The sequence below is a fragment of the Echeneis naucrates genome, chromosome 18, assembly GCF_900963305.1.
Source record: "Echeneis naucrates chromosome 18, fEcheNa1.1, whole genome shotgun sequence".
Taxonomy (NCBI): Eukaryota; Metazoa; Chordata; class Actinopteri; order Carangiformes; family Echeneidae; genus Echeneis; species Echeneis naucrates.
The window spans coordinates 4115154-4133757 of record NC_042528.1 but is presented as its reverse complement, the minus strand read 5'-3'; the positions used below and the strand labels follow the sequence as shown (position 1 = coordinate 4133757).

Genomic DNA, 18604 nt, shown 5'->3' with positions numbered 1-18604 from the left:
TCTGCTCGAAGAGGAGTTTCATTTGATTTTCTCTCCATCCGTTGTGACACTCTCTCCCTGACAACTCTCCCTTCCTTCCCTCCCTCCCTCCTTCCTTCCTTCCTTCCTTCTCCTCCTCCATACCTCCTACTTACTATCACTTATTCCGCTGGACACAATGAGGGTGAGAGACACTGGGGCCAAATAGCAGTGAGAAAACAAGTGACAGTATCGTTTTAATAAGACTGTTACAAGTGCACTGAGTTCACAACAGGGCTAATTTATCATATATTTCAATAGTCAGAAACACACAAAGCAGTGGGATATGAAGCGTATTTATTTGAATACTTATTTCAATTATGTACTAAAGAAAAAACACGAAGAAATTATGGCCACGTTAGTTCATCATGACAGCCATGTTCTCTGTGCTACTTTAACCGGAACATTGAGCAAAATGAGTACAAAAAAAAATATATATGACACATGCACAAACTTCTTCATTTGACATTGCATACAAATGCATTTTTTCATGTGTATTTCACTTTTACATGATGCAAAACTGTTGAAATGACAGTAAAGCCACAGAAAGAGTATATGGGGAAGCAACATTTTCCATCGATGATTTTGTCTGTTAAGCAGTTTACAGTTCAACAATGCTGGTTGTTTTGTATGAAACGCAGCTTGCATACACAGACCATCACATCATCTCCTGTCGATTTAAAATATTCAGATCTACCACAATGAATTGCTGGCTGTGGGGATCTTTCGTTTTCTTTGCCATTTTAAAAACCCAAGAATGAATTACTGCATTACAAGAAAATATTTCTATACCAACATAACTGCCTCAAGTGGCTGTGACATTACCATCGACCCCACAGAGAAAAGCATCCAGATTGTTACAGCAGATCTAAATGTCATTATTGTGCAATTTCAGCAGCGGTGCTCTCCATGTTTTCTAGAGAAAGATGGTATAAACAGACAGAAAACCACCTCGCTGTGCACAAATCCAAACCTCTTTCAAGCCACTCTGCATTCACAACTTGTAAACTAGCAAACTAATTTCCCATACTTTTCTCATTCCTTTCAGGTCTGTTTATAAGCCCTGTAATAGGGCCCTTTATTTTTTTTCCCCTTTGGCAATCTCCTATTAGGAACCCAATAGGTCCATTAAACTTCTAAGCCAACTCAGTGTTGGCTTAGCCTGGCACAGTTACCAATGGTGTGTAGCCACTAAAAGTGTGCCAAGGCCAGTGAGCTGGTATAAAATGAGGCAAACATTTGCTCCATTTACATGCGAACAGTGGAAGAGGATGTCCTGACTGCGCTGTCTCTGGGAAGTTAGAGTGACGTCGCTGTTGGCTTACAGAGGTGTGCGTGCATGTGTCCGTGTGCCCATCAAGGCAAGCTGCAAATACAGGCTCATGATAATATAATGTTTGGTAAATATCAAAGCAGGGCACTCCATCATAAGAATGTTTTCACAGTCCAAACTACAAGCTGAGAGTTGGAGCTGTGGCATAATGCTACCATAGGACAGACAGACAATTTCAATCATTCAGCCAAATATTCTTTAACTGTCGTCTCATTCATAGGAAAATTCTGCACAGCTTGCAGTCAAAAAATACAGTAAGTACAAGCAACCTGTCAGACAAAAAAATCTCCTGCATCTAGACAGACTATATCTGCAACTGCAAAGGGCCTACTAGCATTGGGTGACTCTGGTCAGCCAGGACTGTCGGAGTCTCTCTTTTTTTATGACTCGTTCTGAACAACACTGATAGGTTGGTTTTTCAGGGTTTTTCCGGCTGCTAAAGCTGCAATGACATGATAATTTTTCTAGGGAGAAAAAAACAAAACAAAAACATATTTGCTGATTCCAGCGACTAAATGTGATTTTATTAGGATTCATGAGGTTTATAGATAATATAGATTTATTTAGTCCCATCTGCACCAACCATGAATACCTGACAAAAGTGTTAAAGTCAGGTGTCAAAGGGTTAATGGAAGTATCAGTGTGACAACACGATTTCTCCAGTTTGGCTTTGCAATGGATTGTGGTGTAATTTACATCTATACAGGGTAACAAACAAAGCAGCACAACAAAACAACTCTGTTGACTACAGCAGCGTGTAAACAACAGCTAAAAAGGGAGACTATGTGTTCCCAGTAAATATGTGATTTTAAGCAGCAACCATCTGAAGTCAGCATCCCTCCTGCATTTCACTTTAAAAGCAGAAGCATCTCTCTTTGCACCACCCGTTAGCTTGACAGGCGCATGACTGACAGAATGAGGGTCCTAACAAAACTGCCAAGCCTGTTAACCACCAGTTTCAAAGTTTTAATACATAGCAAGAGAATCGAGGAGGTAGAACGTGAACGTAACACATTCACTCCTGCCATGTCACCTCATTTGTGTGCCTTAATGCCCATATTAATCTGAGACAGCCCTTCACAATGTCAAAAGACCGGAGGGTGATAATCCATTTTTTTTTTCTTCCCCAAACCCAGACTGTCAGGTCACTCTTTTACAGTGCTGGTTTAGCCCCATCAACCAAACTGATGTGAATGCTGCAACCTGATATTCATGGGAAAATTGATAAAAGCAGCTCCATTGTGCCAAAAATAATATTCTGAGGGAAAAATAAAATGCCTGTAATGTTCTTGGAAGCATGTGGACATAAAATTTTACTAGTGAAATATAGTGCTTATCATCATTTTTAATCATATGACAGATTCAGTATTTGATTTTATTATTCATTTACTTGCGCAACCTAATTCAATTTCTTTTATTTTGGCTGCTTTAAATTACACATGCATGTCCAAACATATGTAGGCTGACGCTATAGCAACACCTTTAATTTCTCAGAGGTTACACACGAGAACAGCCACAAGGTGACAGACCATATTTTTGTGGTAGCTTATTAAAACCCAACACCTCTAACCAACTGCAGATACGATTCAAGCACAGACACAGATAAACGCATATACACACACACACACACACACACACACACCGAAACTCCACACCCAACCTCCCCTCAGGCCTGTTTCAAAGAACACACATGTAACCACAAGTCATAGCGAGCATCTTAGAGGAAAGAAAAAATTGTTTGTCAAATCTGGACCAGAGCTAATTGACAGTAAGGCAAAGATATCCAGTCATCCAGGAAAGTGTGCAAAAGTGTGTGAGAGAGCTTTTCATTTTCAGTGATAAACCTTCTAGTTTTCTGGACCTTACTTAGACCTCGTCTTTATTTGGTGCTGAAGATTTTGGCCAAGATTTTGGTATTTAGTCACTTTTCTTGTCGTGAATTTCTTGGTTCTAACATCTCTCATGTTATGTTGCATGATGTTTTTCTGTGTTACAGATAATATTTTGGAGATTCGGTTGGAACCAACTAGAATTGGATGTATAATCTTTGGCCGCGTGATATTAATTAAGAAGCATTTTGCTGGATCATTACAGACAACAATTCAACAACCTAGCAAGCTAAAGTAATAATAATAAAAACAAGAGACAGCAGGGAGTATGCAACATCTATGTTTGACAATACAAAAGAAAATGGTGCATGTTGAGATTTGTTAAAATGTTCAAAAACCACCTGGTACAAAACTACTGAGCCCTCATTACACCGCATAACTGTGCCTCTTTAATCAAACATCCTCTGCTTCCCCTTTATTGCAGTATCCAACTTTATTATGTTACACATCACTGCTGCAGGAATAAAGCCTGATGGGCATTCGGTGCTGCTCTAACCGTTTTCTACTCAAGGTAAGTACACTTTGCAAGTAGAATGACATGCTGGTGAATAAAATTAACCTCAGGATGTAGTGTGGTGGACAAAGGGGGTGGGCTCTTGCATCGTTCTTTGACACTCAGAATGAAATATGAGGCATTGGTGACAGAGAGGGATGGCAGTTGCTATGAATAGAGCATCGACCACCCACCTCCACATGCTAACACACAAAAACGTGTAACACACGTCAACATGTGCGACCGCGGGTGTGTTGATGCAACCTGCAGTTCATATAGGGATGTGTTTGACAGCTGTGACTGACAGTCCAAACGGTGCTGAGGAAAAAAAACACACATGAACAGCCGAAGGCTCAGAAGAGACTAAAATACACACCCCAACGTGTCGCAGACTGAAAACACATACTTACACAAGTGCAAAAGTGCACAAACAGGCCAAGTGCTTCCTTACTCAGGCACATCAATTAAAACTGCTGGAGAAAAGTGAACTTTTCTGAAACTTAACCCCATTGCGCTAACTCACGAACAGGAGCGTTAGAGCTTGATTCATTTTCCGCCTTATTTGCCTACAATTAAGTCAATAAAAGGGTTAAAACATGGGTCAGAAGGAACTGAAACATGGACTTACTGTGTTTAACACAGATAGGGAGCGATAACTGGTGAACAGGGACCTGAGAATAGCTTGAAATTTTGCAAAATTAAAATTTGTCCTGCATAATTAAAAGGTGGATTAATGAGCTTCTCTACAGTCTCCCTTATGCTTCTTTTACCATCAACATTCACTGCCAGCAGCAGACACACAGTTAAAAAAAAAAAAAAAAAAAAAAACACTGAGCAGCCAAGGTTTATCACAGTTTTGACATTTTTAAGGAGCTGGTGCTGGGAAAATCTGGGAAAGATACAGAGCCCCTGTCTGTGAGTACCACAACTTCCTGATGGAAGAGCATAAATCCCTCAACTCATCTGTCCTTAGTCACTATATTAAATACCAAACACTGTAGAAAGCACTCCTTTTCACAGGAGCAGAGACACCATGCGGGAAACAATGTCTCGGCACAGAAACGGAGGCCCCAACAGACGATTTGACACAAGGATACACAAGCTCCCCCTGCATCTGCTACATTTCTTAATGTACAGCAGGAAAGTGCACACGAGAAAAGGGTTGAGTAATTAAAGTGATGATTTTTTTAAATTGAGAATGAGCATTTTCTGTGGCTGGTGCCTGATCCAAACTGATGTACAGTGACTGAGCTTTCCTGTGTTGCTCAAGAATGTGTGACTTCTTACAAAGACACTGGGTGTGCGATTTTTGCGAAATGTAATTCAATCGATTACAAAACATGTCAGCACTTCAAGGAAATGCAGGTGAAAGATAGAAACTCTGCATTTCGCCGCAGCGTTGAATCAGAAACAGAAGAGAACTCACAGAAAACCTGTCATATATGCAACCACACAAACATTTAATTGGCTGCACCATTCAAACTTCTAACTTGATTGCAGATGGACAAACATACATGGACACATGTATCCTTTGTAGGGCTAGTCATTCCCAAAGGACTGAAACACAACATACAGACGCCAGACGCCATCATTCATATGCTCAAGGTCAAGGGTTAGGGGGTGACCTCTAGGGTCAACTAGCAGGCAGGGTGTTCATGCTCCAGCGTGCATATGAATGTGGCCTAAAACTGCCATACAAGCAGGGCGAAGGCCAACTGTCAGAAAGAAGAAGCTGGCTAGTTAGTCTCAAAATAAGAAAGGTGGCACCAGAACATTATGCCATAATTTGTTTCTGATGGACAGATCATTATGTTCACTGGGTCCTTAAGCCGATGCAAAAGCCTGTATCTGCAAAAATCAGCTAAAGCAGGGGTTATTGATTTAAAATGTATAACTCTGTCATTGAATGAATGGCATTTTTGTGTTAAAATACATTTTGAATGTTTTAAAAAGTAGATCACTCCATTATTATCATCATCATTATCTCTTTATCATAAAAACCATGGAGAGTGGATTGTTCTTTACAGTTTGCTTAAAATATATTTGTAATAACCTCAAAGTCAGTCCGCACACAATTAAACCTTTTTCACACATCTGTCACACAGGGGTAGATCATCAGCACTCTGACACAGGCTAAGTGTTAACATGAGACCACATCTGTCATATCTGGATTTTACAAAGACACACACATGCAGTAGAGCTGCAAGAGAGTGCAGGCAAACAGCAGTGAGAGAGAAAGAAGAGGGATGGGATGAGGGATTAGGGCCTGTAAAAAGGTGTCTGGTTTCCCTGCCTCAGGGCTGATAGCAGATATCGCAACTCCTCGGAGTGGCTGTACACCTTATTATCAACACCATGCTCCCTCACAGCTTCCACTGGCCTCCATAGCCGAGGGCCGCTGCAGTGACACCAAATATATAAACCCTGTTCTCTGTTCTTACAGAGAGCTACAGAATTCAACTCTGGGGCAAATTTGCTCCTTAATTTACTCAAATGTTGCCTGCAAATATACTATTAGTGGTTGTAACTGATTAAATATAATGCTAAGATAATCTAGATTCAGGTTGTATAGAAACATTGCATATAAAAAGGTGAAGCTTTTACAATAACAGTATTCCCCGGTGTTTGACTATAGGCATGTTACAAAAACCTTTTTTACGCCTTTCTACAGAGACACAGAAAGAGAACAGGGACAGTTTTATAAATAGATACATATTGCCCGTCAATGCCTTCACTTTGTAATTCAATGAAGACTGCTGCATTCCTTGAAACTTGTGCTTTAAATATTTCTTTCTAAAATACAGCTACATGACTGTATAGTGAACTCTGAGGAACAAACTACAAAATCATCGCAGGAGCTAACAAGTCCCTTCTTGACTTTTACTTAAATTTTCGTCTGATTAAAATGTGGGCTGAATAACAAAGATGACTATTAAAAGGCACATTTTAATGGAAAGGTCCACGGCTCAGAATTTGCTATTCAGACGTATATCGACCAAACGGTTTGTGTGTGCAATATACGACTGGTGTTTAATGACTGAGGTGTGAAGGTGACACTGCTACTGTACAATTAAGCAGGAACTGTATGAACTTCTTTTCACAGAGCTCAAACAATGTTTATTTAGATATTAGTGACCAATAGAAACCCAATTCACCTATTGTAATGTGATTTTCCAAGTAATAATCCTTAAATGTGTGGGCAGCTATTGGTTGCCAATTGTGAGACTTTGTAGCTTTTCTTTAAATTACAGGGATGTATATTTCTTTATTGTTTTGTGTTTTACAGTCCAAATATTCACCAAAATAATAATATAAACTAGATTTAGAGGAAACTTCCATCTAATGTAACAAAAGTCATTTCTGTTGACAAGCTTATTGAAATTTGCCAGACATAATAAGTTAAATTATGGACTGCAGTTGCCAGGCAAACCTGTTCGAGGGCATGTCCTCAGGCCTCCCTCAATGAAGCTCTGCCAACAAAATCAGCATGATATCAAAGAAGAAACACAGACTCAGATTTAAACATTGTGCTGCATTGATTACCTGTGTGTGACGTGTTTTCAAAACCTTCAAGACCAGACAGGGAAAATGGGTGGAAAAAAAAAAAAAACATGTCTCACCAAGCAAGTGAATGTGTTTGTGCAAAGGGGACTTTAGGCTAAGAGAAAATTTGGAAATTCAAGCCTGCTGGCTACATTAACTCTGGCAGTCTATTGAAAAATACCTGCATACTGATGTAACAGTCCCAACACACACATTAAGTGCAAACATCAGGCCTTTTTCTTTAATATAGACTCACTTCCTCAGAAGCACTGCGCCATGCTGTGTGTGGCCTGCGGCGATGCTATCACACACACATACATATTTAATCATAGCACATATTTAATCATTGAGAAAAAAACTGTCATGAGTAAAGGCCACCAAGTCTGGGCTGTAGACTCATGTCCTAAGTCAACCCTGGGTAAGTGTTTCAAGGTGTGGAGAGTCTGGAGGAAAGAGGGGTGATGAAAAGGATGTATATAAGGGACAAGGCGTGAACAGAGCAAAAGCCTGAGGGACAGCAACCATACAGTTAGAGCTTGTGTGAAATATGTACATGTGTTTGAAGATACATACTAAGCGGAAGAATTTTGACTATGGACTGATCGTTAAGGTCTTCAGCATCAGTGTAAAAGCTGGCACTGGAACTAGATCATCGGCAGACTTGACCTTGCTTGACTCCACTGTGATGAAATTTCTTTATTTTGAGGTTGTCGTGGCAAACCACGGAACAAAACTGAGTCATATGTCACTCGATGAGTATATTAAGATGTTTCCCCTTAATCTGCTTTTGGCTGTTTCCTCTTAGCATTAATCCAAACTTGCTGCCAGGATAAAACTTGATGTGAGAGGAAGGGGTGACCAATTGAAAGAGCAAAGGGCCGTGTGCTGAGAATCACTAATTGAAAATAAGGATTTATCAGGAAAACAAAAGTTTGACATGTCAGGAACAGAAAGAACTCAGCTGACTGAGTTAACCGTCTGCTGATGAGCCACCCGACCCTCAAGGCTGACTGACTGCAGATGGCAGAGGTCTGGTAGCTGCCCCGAGTCACCCCACTGGGGGCAGAATCAAGGGCAGGGCTTCATGGTGTGCTGTCTGTGTGTGTGTTTGTGTGTCTGTCTGTCTGTCTAGAGTTGGGTGGGTCACATCAGTCTGCACTTGCAAGTGCCTGCATACACATATACACACACAAACACAGGGCACCAGCTCCATCTGTCTTTGACATGGGAGAGCTTAATGACAGAGGTAGAAAAGCCAAAGAAAAGGCTTCCTCACTGTCCCTCTCCCTCCTTCCCTCCCTCCTTTCATTTTCCTTCCCTCCATCTCAATCCCACTTGACCACACTCTCCAACATCAATGCTCCATATGGAGCACTCTGGACAGACTTTTTAAAACTCGTCTTGGCCTGGCACACAATCAAATAGACATCTAGACGTACACTCACTTGCCGTACACATTAACGAGTGTAATCTGGCGCAGAGGCTGGAACATACTGAGCAAGTGCATACTCCATTACTTGTGCACATATAATATGTCCTGAACACAAAGTAATGAAATTTCCAGTGTGTGCTGTGGAGCCAACCTGGACTCACGCACACATACACACACAGACACACACACCCTTGATGCTTGCTCTATCTTTAATGAAGTCTCCTTTGTGAATCCCAAAGCTCGGACTCTGTTTTCTCTATACTGCCTGCCACCTGGCTCCATTCAGTCCTCACCTAACATGTGTCCTACGTTAAGGCTTGAGACAAAATGAGGTGGATCCACAAAGATGTCATCCCTGAATTGACGTGTCTTAGTTAAATAAATAAATAAATAAATAAATAAATAAATAGAAGTGTGTTCTTACTGAGCATGAGGTTAAACCAGATCACACAGGTCTAATAGAACTGAAGCTATGGATCTGGATGGAGAAAAATGAAACTACTGGAAGACAGATAAAGAGTTTGTTAGAGAAAATTCATGAGTGGGCTTGTTCTCTCTTCAGACAGGGAGATGATAAAGGAAACATTTAAGAGGTGCACAACATCGCATTATCACACCTCAGGCAGGTTAGATAGAAAGATAGGAAATCCTCTTCTCATACAGCAAATAACACCAAAAAAGAAACTGTGTGGTTAATGTGCATGAAATTTTCCTCCTCTTCACCTGCAGCTTTCAAGCTATGAATCTCAATTATATACTATTTTCATTTTGTATTTAGTTACCAAAGAAATATTTCTCCTACTGTGTAAAAAAAACAAAAAAAACAAAAACATGAGCAGATCTTTGGATCGAAAAAAAAAAGAGACTTCTTTACTGCTACTTGCACAATTTAACAACAGTTTTACTGTACTGTGAGGTTTCAGTTGAAACATGTCTGAGGTCACAAAAATGGAAGTGGTGAGTTTATGTTGGATTGGAAATGTATATAATCAGGTCACAATCAAACCACAACAGTATTTCATTTTTTAACAAATCAGACTTAAAAATCTGGTGGTAATGAACCAAGTCTTGTCCAGTACAGTGATTGCAAGTCTGCTTACTCACAATCAGCCAATGTGCAGAGGACAGAGGAACAAAAAATAGGTTTCAACGAAATACAGCAACAGGAGGTGCGGAATGAAAAGAGCAATTTAATCTCCTGCAATGAAGTGACAAGTGTGACTAGCCAAAGACCTACACAGAACGGCTGGGTTTTAGGGTTGTTACAGGTCATGTGCTTGGGGGAATCTGTCAGGAAAGAGAGGAGAGCGGGACGAGGCAAGGGAGCCTTGAACCCTGAGTGAACCACCCTTTCCCGCTCCCCTCTCCTCCTTCTCACTCTGCTGAGCTGATGACTCAGTGCTGCAGCAGGAACGTAGGGGGAAGGATTGTAAAGGAGTCGGAATTGACCACAGTAACACTACTGAAGCTTGGCCTCCTGTGCAGAACAGACTTCAATGAGGGAGCCGATACAGGTTCAAGCAAAAGAGTAGATAGCCACATGGGCAGCTGCATGATGAGCATCTATGAGCAGACATTGTTGCTGAAGCACAATTCTGGCTAGTGATCTACACAGGTTCAGAATTAAATGTTGGTGTCCTCACGATCCAATTCTCATTTCACTATGTTGGTTTAACAAATACTTAAATTTTCAGGCACTCTCAAGTACATATGTATTTAAATGTGTTAGTGTGAATATTACTTCCTTTATTCAGGATAGACTCCACTGGATGATGCAGGATTTCTGTGCTCCAGCGGGGCAAGTGTTTGCCATCATTTCATCCTTGTTGGTAAGCGATATTATTCCGGTGAGTTAGTCATGCCGGATGAAGTGCTTTACCGCTGCATTGCACAGCAAGTTAAAAGTAGGTTACCTGCTAACTCAGCAGGTGATAAACACATTGACTTTCTACTCACCTAATCACAGTAAGAGTGGTTTCTAAAAGCAGCAATTTAACCCACCTCTGATCCTGATGATTGCAATCAATAAATGGTAAAATAAGGCTGAGATGTTAATGCAGAAACAGGAACTCGGGAGCGAAACTAAACTACAGACCACAGAGATTCAAGACGAAGCTGCAATAGTGCTGAGCGCTGTGTGCAGACTTTAAAAAAAGAGACTTTAGTTTCTAGTAGTTTAGCCACTGTGGACAGAGGACAGGACACAATTGGTCAGAGACAGCAGTCTGGTGAACCTCTTCTCTCCTGTGGCTTTCTATTTGAAAAATCATCATCATTGGTGAGGAGCAGCAAAAGTGGGGCAATGCAGACTGGTGGAAAAACCCTATTGCTAACTATGCCATCACGTTGCTTCCTTACTGAGTTTCACTCTCATTTATCTACATCCACTTATAATTTAACTTTGCAGACAAGTTCTTGTAAATTTGTCGTGATTAACCAAAAGTAAAGTAAACCAGAGATGACAGTATTTCTCACTGAAGCCAACGATAACCTTGGAGCAGCAGGTGTTTTACAGCAAGATCTCAGTTAAACAATTCATATGCTGGGTTTTTTTGTTGAGTTTACCAATTTGGAGAATTTCTCTTCAATAATCACCAGATGAGTAACGTTTTAGTTAAAATGTGCCAAACTTTAACAGACTTGAGCTAATACCAGGTGTGCTAGCCCTGGGGGTTTTAAATGCAGGTATTTATTTTAACAAGAAAATTGTAACGTGAGATTCTCACATTGGGTGTGACAGAGGGAACTGATTAACATTTAGATTTTCTCAATAGATCACCCAGCCACCCAGCATCATCCTCCAATATTTTTTTAAACAACAGCTTGACACCAACAAATTTTCAGCAGCAAATCTTAACATTTGCAAGCTGTAACCAAGCAATTTTTTGAGCTGATATCTGTTAATCTGTACATTCTTCCTCAAGTAATCAATTGTTTTCTTTACAAAATTTCTGAAAACAATATCATAAAGTACAATGTGATGTCTTAAAACAAACAGTTTTGTTCATCCAATTATATAAAAACCGCAAAATTTTGTTTTACTGGATAACATGCAGAAAAATCCTCACATTTGAACAGCGGGAGCTCCTTCATACCTTTCGTATTTGTGCCTGAAAAATAAACTTAAAGAATCTATTACCAAAATAGTAGACGACTTATTTTGTACTCCTCTGTTAATGGTTTGAGCTCTGAAGCCATGAATTTCCATCTACCCAGTGTACATGTCTTTAAACGATGGGACTGTCCAAAATCAAGCCCGGTCTCTCTGGACATCTGTCAGCTCGGGCAAACTAACCACTGTCTTGCCCTGCCCTTGCCTCAAAACCACCCAAAGGACTGAGTGCGCTGCATCAAGAGAAAAAAAAATAGATTTCCTGGCAGAAACAGAGCGAGGGAGAGTTAGACATGACCTTTATCCCACATGCTGTGAGATGATCCTCAACAAACCAAACCAAATGTGGAGACCGTGGCACGCTTGAGTGTGTATGTGCAGTTTAGCAATGACTTTGCCAGCACAAGACTGCTGTCTGGTTTCAGCATTGTCACGACAGGGAAGGGGGGCTGTTGTTCCTGCTACATGTTCCTCTTCAAAACGCCCTCTTTCCAAAGTAGTCTTCTGTCTGTCCTTAAGGTGTTGGCCAAGACACGATTTCCTAAATCTTAACCACGCACCCACTGACTTGCCATGAAACAAAGCTTTGTGAATAGTGAGCGTTAGTTGAATGCTGGTAAATAAAAGCAAAGCCATGTTCATTTGTCTACCAGATATTTTGGCAAGTTGGAATTGAAGTTGGAATATTTGAGGTCCCATTCTAATAAATCCAGTGGGGTGATAGATTGAGAAACTAACTTTTTAGGATAAAAAAAAAAACTGAGTTAGTTTCTTCCATGAGCTCATTTCAAACCTCATGTACATTCTTCAGCAGTACGTCCAAAACGATGGCAACCATAGAGAACATCAAACTGCAGCCGCAAGTACAATGATCAGCCACAACGCGAACCCCTCTTCAAAAATGAAAAAAAAAAAAAAAAAAAAGCATTGTTTTCTCAACCACAATCAATAGACTGTTCCGCAAAATGACACACAAGTCTATTACTTCATTGTGATTCAAAGCAAAGGCCAAAACCTTCCTGACGTCAACAGCCACAGGAATGCCACCAGGCGGATTCTTCAGTGAAACCCTCCGGCAGCCTTAGTTAAACAACCAGACAATGCAAAGAAACATTTGGAGATAACAGTTTGCCTTTTCCTGGAAGCTAACTCTCTGCTCTGTTCCTTGAATATCCTCCTGACACTTGATAACTCTTTCTTGTGCCCTTCTTGTTCTCTCTCCATCTTGCAGAAGGGTCGGAGGGGCGGGGGCTGCTCATAGCTGCAGAGCTGCCATCACTTTGTCTGGGCAAATGCCAGCAGCTATGTCCCTGGAGGCTGGCCTGCAGAAATCATGAGTCGATGTACAGCGTTTTGCTTTGAAAACATGAGCGCCACGCACGGAATGTCATGCACTGTGCGGCTTTTGAGTGTTTTGGTGCAACTTTGCAATGATATGAGTTAAATGAGTTGCATGAATAGGCAAATGTCACACAGAATAGAGTTCTTATTCCTAAATCTCCACTGACAGAGAAAATAAGATCAATTCAAAGCAATGCAAATATCAATCAAAGGCACTACAGGGTCATGAGACATTTACCTAAATAGAATGGGAGTGAGACGCTGCTCTGTGGCTTTCAGTAGCTTTTATATGATGCCACAAACAGTCCCAAGGCTACAAAAACATTTCTTTGAGGACTGGCTTACTGCTCCCTTACTCCCTGCCGCTCCCTTCTTATCTAATACAGTAATGGTGGCAGTTGCTTACAGCCGTGGGAGGTGTCGTTGTTAGGGGCTTTCCCAACATGGGAGATCCTGTATATGTTTGCAGTCTTCCTCTGAATGGATGAACCAGCCCAGTATGGCTGTCGGAGAGCAGGCAGAACAAGACACATGAACAATGCTGCCACAGCTGAGAATAACAAGGCAATTATCTGGGCCAATAGAATAAGAGCCGTTTTTCTCCTAAGTGTGGCTCTCTGGTGGATTCTCCTGAAATCGTAGAACAGCATATTTTAGATTTATGCAGTATATCAGAGGCCTGGCATGAGTCTCCCATTTAAAAGACAGCTTAAAAATACAGATCTCCCTCTGTGATGCTTGAGGAGTTTGTTTGTTTTTTTGGTTGTTTTTTTTTTTCATAGAAAACCAGGAAGATTGGAGTAAACACAAGTGTCAACAGTGCTCTGTTTAATATTTTTCCTCCTGCACCAACATAGGAAGTAGGTAAGAGTTTGCTCACTGAAGTTGAATGAAAGCAAACAGGAGTCAGACAGGGGAATCAGCTCATGTTTTCTGAATGAAACATCCTGAATGTGGAGGGACAGCAGGGGCAAAAAGTGCTGATACAGTAGAAACCACCATTCCCTTTGCGAAACTGTAATCACTACAAACAGAAGAGGAACAGGGGCAGGGAAAGGCAAACGCTGGGACTGAGGAAATTCTCTTGGAAGAGAGTGCATGCAAGTAAGACAACAAACCTCTCCAAAACAAGAGTCAGCGGAGAGGTACGTACTTCCTGTGCCTGTCGCGTTTGTCTCTAGTTAGCTTTCTGTCTCTCCCGTCCACTTGCCTGTCTAAGCTAAGCGGTGCAGCTGATGCCAACAACAACACCAAGAGAACTTGGGCCTCTATCAAACATGACGCCAAGGCTGTTTTCAAAACCACACTGGCTTTAGATTCACATCAGAATGTTCCGTCCCATCCTCTCTGAGGCAAACAGCGGCAAATTTCTTTGGACGATCCAGAGATGAAAAAAGTATGACCTCAGACTAATGCATTCCAAGCCTTGCACAAGTAAATAAATGGCCCCTTGTCGTGATTGTTGTACGAGACATCTAACCCTCTTATCAGGCCTCAGGCTGAGAGAAATTAGGTAACGCAACCCCCCTCTAAAAACCTCTTCTACAGCTTCTACACAAGAAAGTTCACTCAATGCATTATCGATAAGGAAAGCTTCTTGGTATGAATAAGCAGGAGGGAAGTAAAAGTAAAGCAACATACTCTGTTGGTATCTGGTTTGTGCAGACTTGAGCACGTGGCTGACAAGTAAGAATAAGGAGTGCCAAGCTGGCGCCAAGCCAAGCCAAATTACGCAAAAAAGTGCATTTCTATCCCCTGGGTGTCTCCTGTGGTTGTTCCCCTGAGACAGAAAGACAGAAAACAGGCTGAATAGGGAAACAAGAGAACGAAGACACTGAGTCAACCAGGGCGTGTGTTGCTTTAAGAGGCCCATCATCACTCAACCAAACAAGTTGAATCTGAACCCTGACTGAAACTATAGGCTTCAGGGGATATTTCAATCATGTGAAGTAATGGATATGCATGAACTTCCAAAACAATAGGCTACTGTACGAACGAGATTAAAACCCCCTAAAGATGTCTGGCAGTGGCACATTCGCTTTGGTGCTTTGCCTGTGACTTCTGTACAGCTCCCTGCTGGCTTGTAACCCCCCACATGCCACACACTTTGAAGATCTTCACAGCTTCGGGTGGATATAGGGCAGCTTTGGAGGCTGAGGTGACACAGATCAGGTAGCTTGTATCATCTCCATCATTAACCTATCCATCAGTGTTGGGGCTAAGGTAGCAGACTGTGGATATGTATACTGTGTGTGTGCGCCTGTGCCTGTGTGTGGACATGGGGCGGCTGCTTTGAGGGTCGGGGGGGTGGGGCAACTCGGCAAGTCTTTTAACTCTAGCCTAAGCTTTTGCCACCATAAAGGTCAGGGCTTCGACATCTGCTGCTCTCTCTGAACCTCTCCTTTCATAAAGGGAAGCAGGGAAGAGGAGAGGACCCTGGGGAATGGATGCACGCACGCACACACACACAAAAAAACAAAGATCAACTTTAATGTCTAGATGCAGTCACTCTCTTCCACACACACACAATCAACAAAACAGCCGCAGAGCTCAAACCACACACTCATGCTAACAAATACAAAAACAAGGTTGCTGTCTCAAAGAAAGGCTCAGTAGTATCATTGCACCAGCACGGAGACACTTGGCTTTTGGCCTGAAAGACTCCATCGTTCCTTTTTTTTTTTTTTTTTTGGCTGAGAGATGGAGGGGGTTGAGCTAAATGGAATCCTGTCCCTGAGGGGCACAGCAAAGGCAGGGCAGTGTTGAAATAAGTGATTCATGCTTTTATCATCCCAGGTGAACAGTGCTGCTCTTTGAGCTATCACAATCAGTTTCTCTGCTAGCAAGGTGGAAAAAATTACAAAAGAAACTGTTTTTTTTTTCTACTTTTACTGTCACTCACTTACACGAATGACAGTGATGATGGTGTTTCTTCCGATTTGTCTTATGACAATCTACCGTTGTCTAAAGTGTAGGCAAGGGCTAAACAGACAGATTTGTGTACACTTGTTATGGGGGGGAGTCAACTGCCTGTTTTGAAACAGCTTCCATAAACAAACAAGTGTGAAGTAGTTTGAGTGTATAGAAACTGTTATCCAGTGCTGAAACAATTACAAGACTGAGACAGTTAATGCGCAGCTTTATTAATTAAGCATAAATTGACAGTTAGGTCACAGTGTTCTTTAAATTTCCTTCTAATTCGTGTATTATATCATTGAGAGTTTAATGTAATTCAATTTTTAAAATGGGCCAAAACAAGAAATCTGAATGTGACAACAAAAAAAGCAAACATCAGTCCTAGTCCCATAACAAGGATTTTGTAATGCTGTAATGCACATTTAGATTAGGAGCACATCCCCTCATGTCATCATCAGGGAGCAAATTACAAACTATCTTTCAGACCTGCATAGAGTGAGTGTTGAATACTTGAACTATGAATTTTGGATTGTGTGCCATAGCTGTTACATGTGTCACCGTCCATGATGAAAAGCCTGACGTGTTTGGCAATAACAGAGGTTGCACGCTGAAATGATCTAAGCTCTGAAAATCAGGACTTCATAAAAAAAGAAGCTCACAATAAATGGTCACATTAATTAGTAACTACGTCCTCCAGTGTTGCACTTCCTGTATAAAACAGGCAGAGAGGATAATTTCCTCTAGTGTTTATTGATATATAGCTTTGCTGCAGTGGCCAATTTTCTGCAGGAAAAACAGAACAAGACAAACCAAAAATGCAGCCAATGACAAAACCTACAATATTAATGCCCTAGACAGAGAAGTCGCATTTACTGTAAAACTATCCATTCATTGACAGTACATACAGCTGCAGCTTTTCTATTATACTGAGGAGATTCATAATGCCATTAACAAGTCTGTATTTGAGGAGCCCCTCCCTGTGTAAAGCTAAACAGTACATGGGGGCACAGGGCTGTGGTCAGCCTCTCTGATGCCTCCAACCGTTATTGTGAACATGGCCAGCCATCAGCTAGAAAAAAAAAACCCCCCGTATGGCACTTTAATTTTCTGCTAAGCCTCCCTCACCGAAGAACACACCCACCCCATCTTCCTCTCACACACTGACCCCCACTCCCTGTTCCCCAGTTGCGAAAAACACACACAGCCAAACACACATGAATCTGGAGATATCATCTGGACAGGTGGCCAGCCACCCAGACCTGACCCGCCTGCCCTCTTGCTTGCTCCCTCCCTCCCTCTGCCTCCTCCCCCCGATTGCCCCCTCCCAACTGAAATCAGTTCAGGTCTGTTGGAAAGCCCCAAATGAACATGTACAGTAAACCACCCTCAATCCCTTTCTCCCCCTTCTCCCACCATCACGCACACACACACCTCCAACAAGCCCAGCGAATGTCTGTCACCCACTGAGCTGTCTGTGGGGATTATTGCCTGAACTGTACCAAAAAAAAATTTTTGTGTCTCACACATGTGTAGGAAAATAATTTTAATCTGGGTTTTCCCCAGACTGACCAAAGCAGAAAATGCAACCGTTTTGCTAGAAGACAACACTTAAACCAGGGTATATAGCCTTTTCACTTTGAGTACTGTTGTTAAATTAAAGATTTCATGACTAAAGAAGAAAAAAGCACCGCTGCTCAATTTACGGATGAAAACATTCATGACATTGTCTAACAATCAATTCAACAGACAGTTCCAACATATTAACATTTTCCAACTAAAAGCTTTGGATGACACTTGATTTATGGGATGTTCTATTTAAATGCAATTACGGAACTTGACCTTTTAAAACTGACAAAAATGTTACAGTCCTATAAGACAAATTTTTAAATTTCAACTTCATGTTCTTGAGCTTTAAAAAGCTGGTATTTAGACGCCATGAGAAAGGGTTATTTTAAGTTTTTTGTTTTTTTTTTTAAAGCAGCAAAAGTCACAGCCATAACGTGGAGGCTGGGAAACGAGAAACTAGATCAATGGCTCAGACAAGCTGAAAGATCTGAAGCGTGTTTTAGTGATGAAGGAAAGAAGGAAGGAAAGACACACATGGCTGTGGGTGAATTTCTAACATTTTGCCCCGAGATGCACTCCATGTAGACAGTCAATGCTGGGATGAGCCCCCCCACCACCACCACCACCAATGGCCATCTGTTTACAGAGGTCAGAGACAGATCGCTGTTTATGTAGAAAATACTATTTCTAACACAGTCGTCTGGCGTTTCTTACGGAGCTGCAGTTATTTAAGTGCACGGTATCCACTGTCTGTGGTAATATTCACAGCAAGCAGGCAAGGGTTGCTGTCGAGATGTGCAAATGCGGTCAATATTTATTTTTTTATTATTACCATTTAATTAAATAGAAACACTGGCAGAGATGATGCCTTGCTCACAAAGCCGCAACGTGTTTCAGTCAGTTATCGCTAGCAGACGTCCATTATCGGACAGCTAGCCTGTGTTAAGTCATGAATCAAAAT

The 18604-nt window shown here is 41.4% G+C and overlaps 1 protein-coding gene across 1 annotated transcript in view; it reads right to left on the bottom strand.

The window, feature by feature from the left end:
• Nucleotides 1-18604, bottom strand: part of rbpjb (recombination signal binding protein for immunoglobulin kappa J region b) — a 36152-nt gene that overhangs the window by 16818 nt on the left and 730 nt on the right. The gene's annotated exons all lie outside the window — the stretch shown is intronic.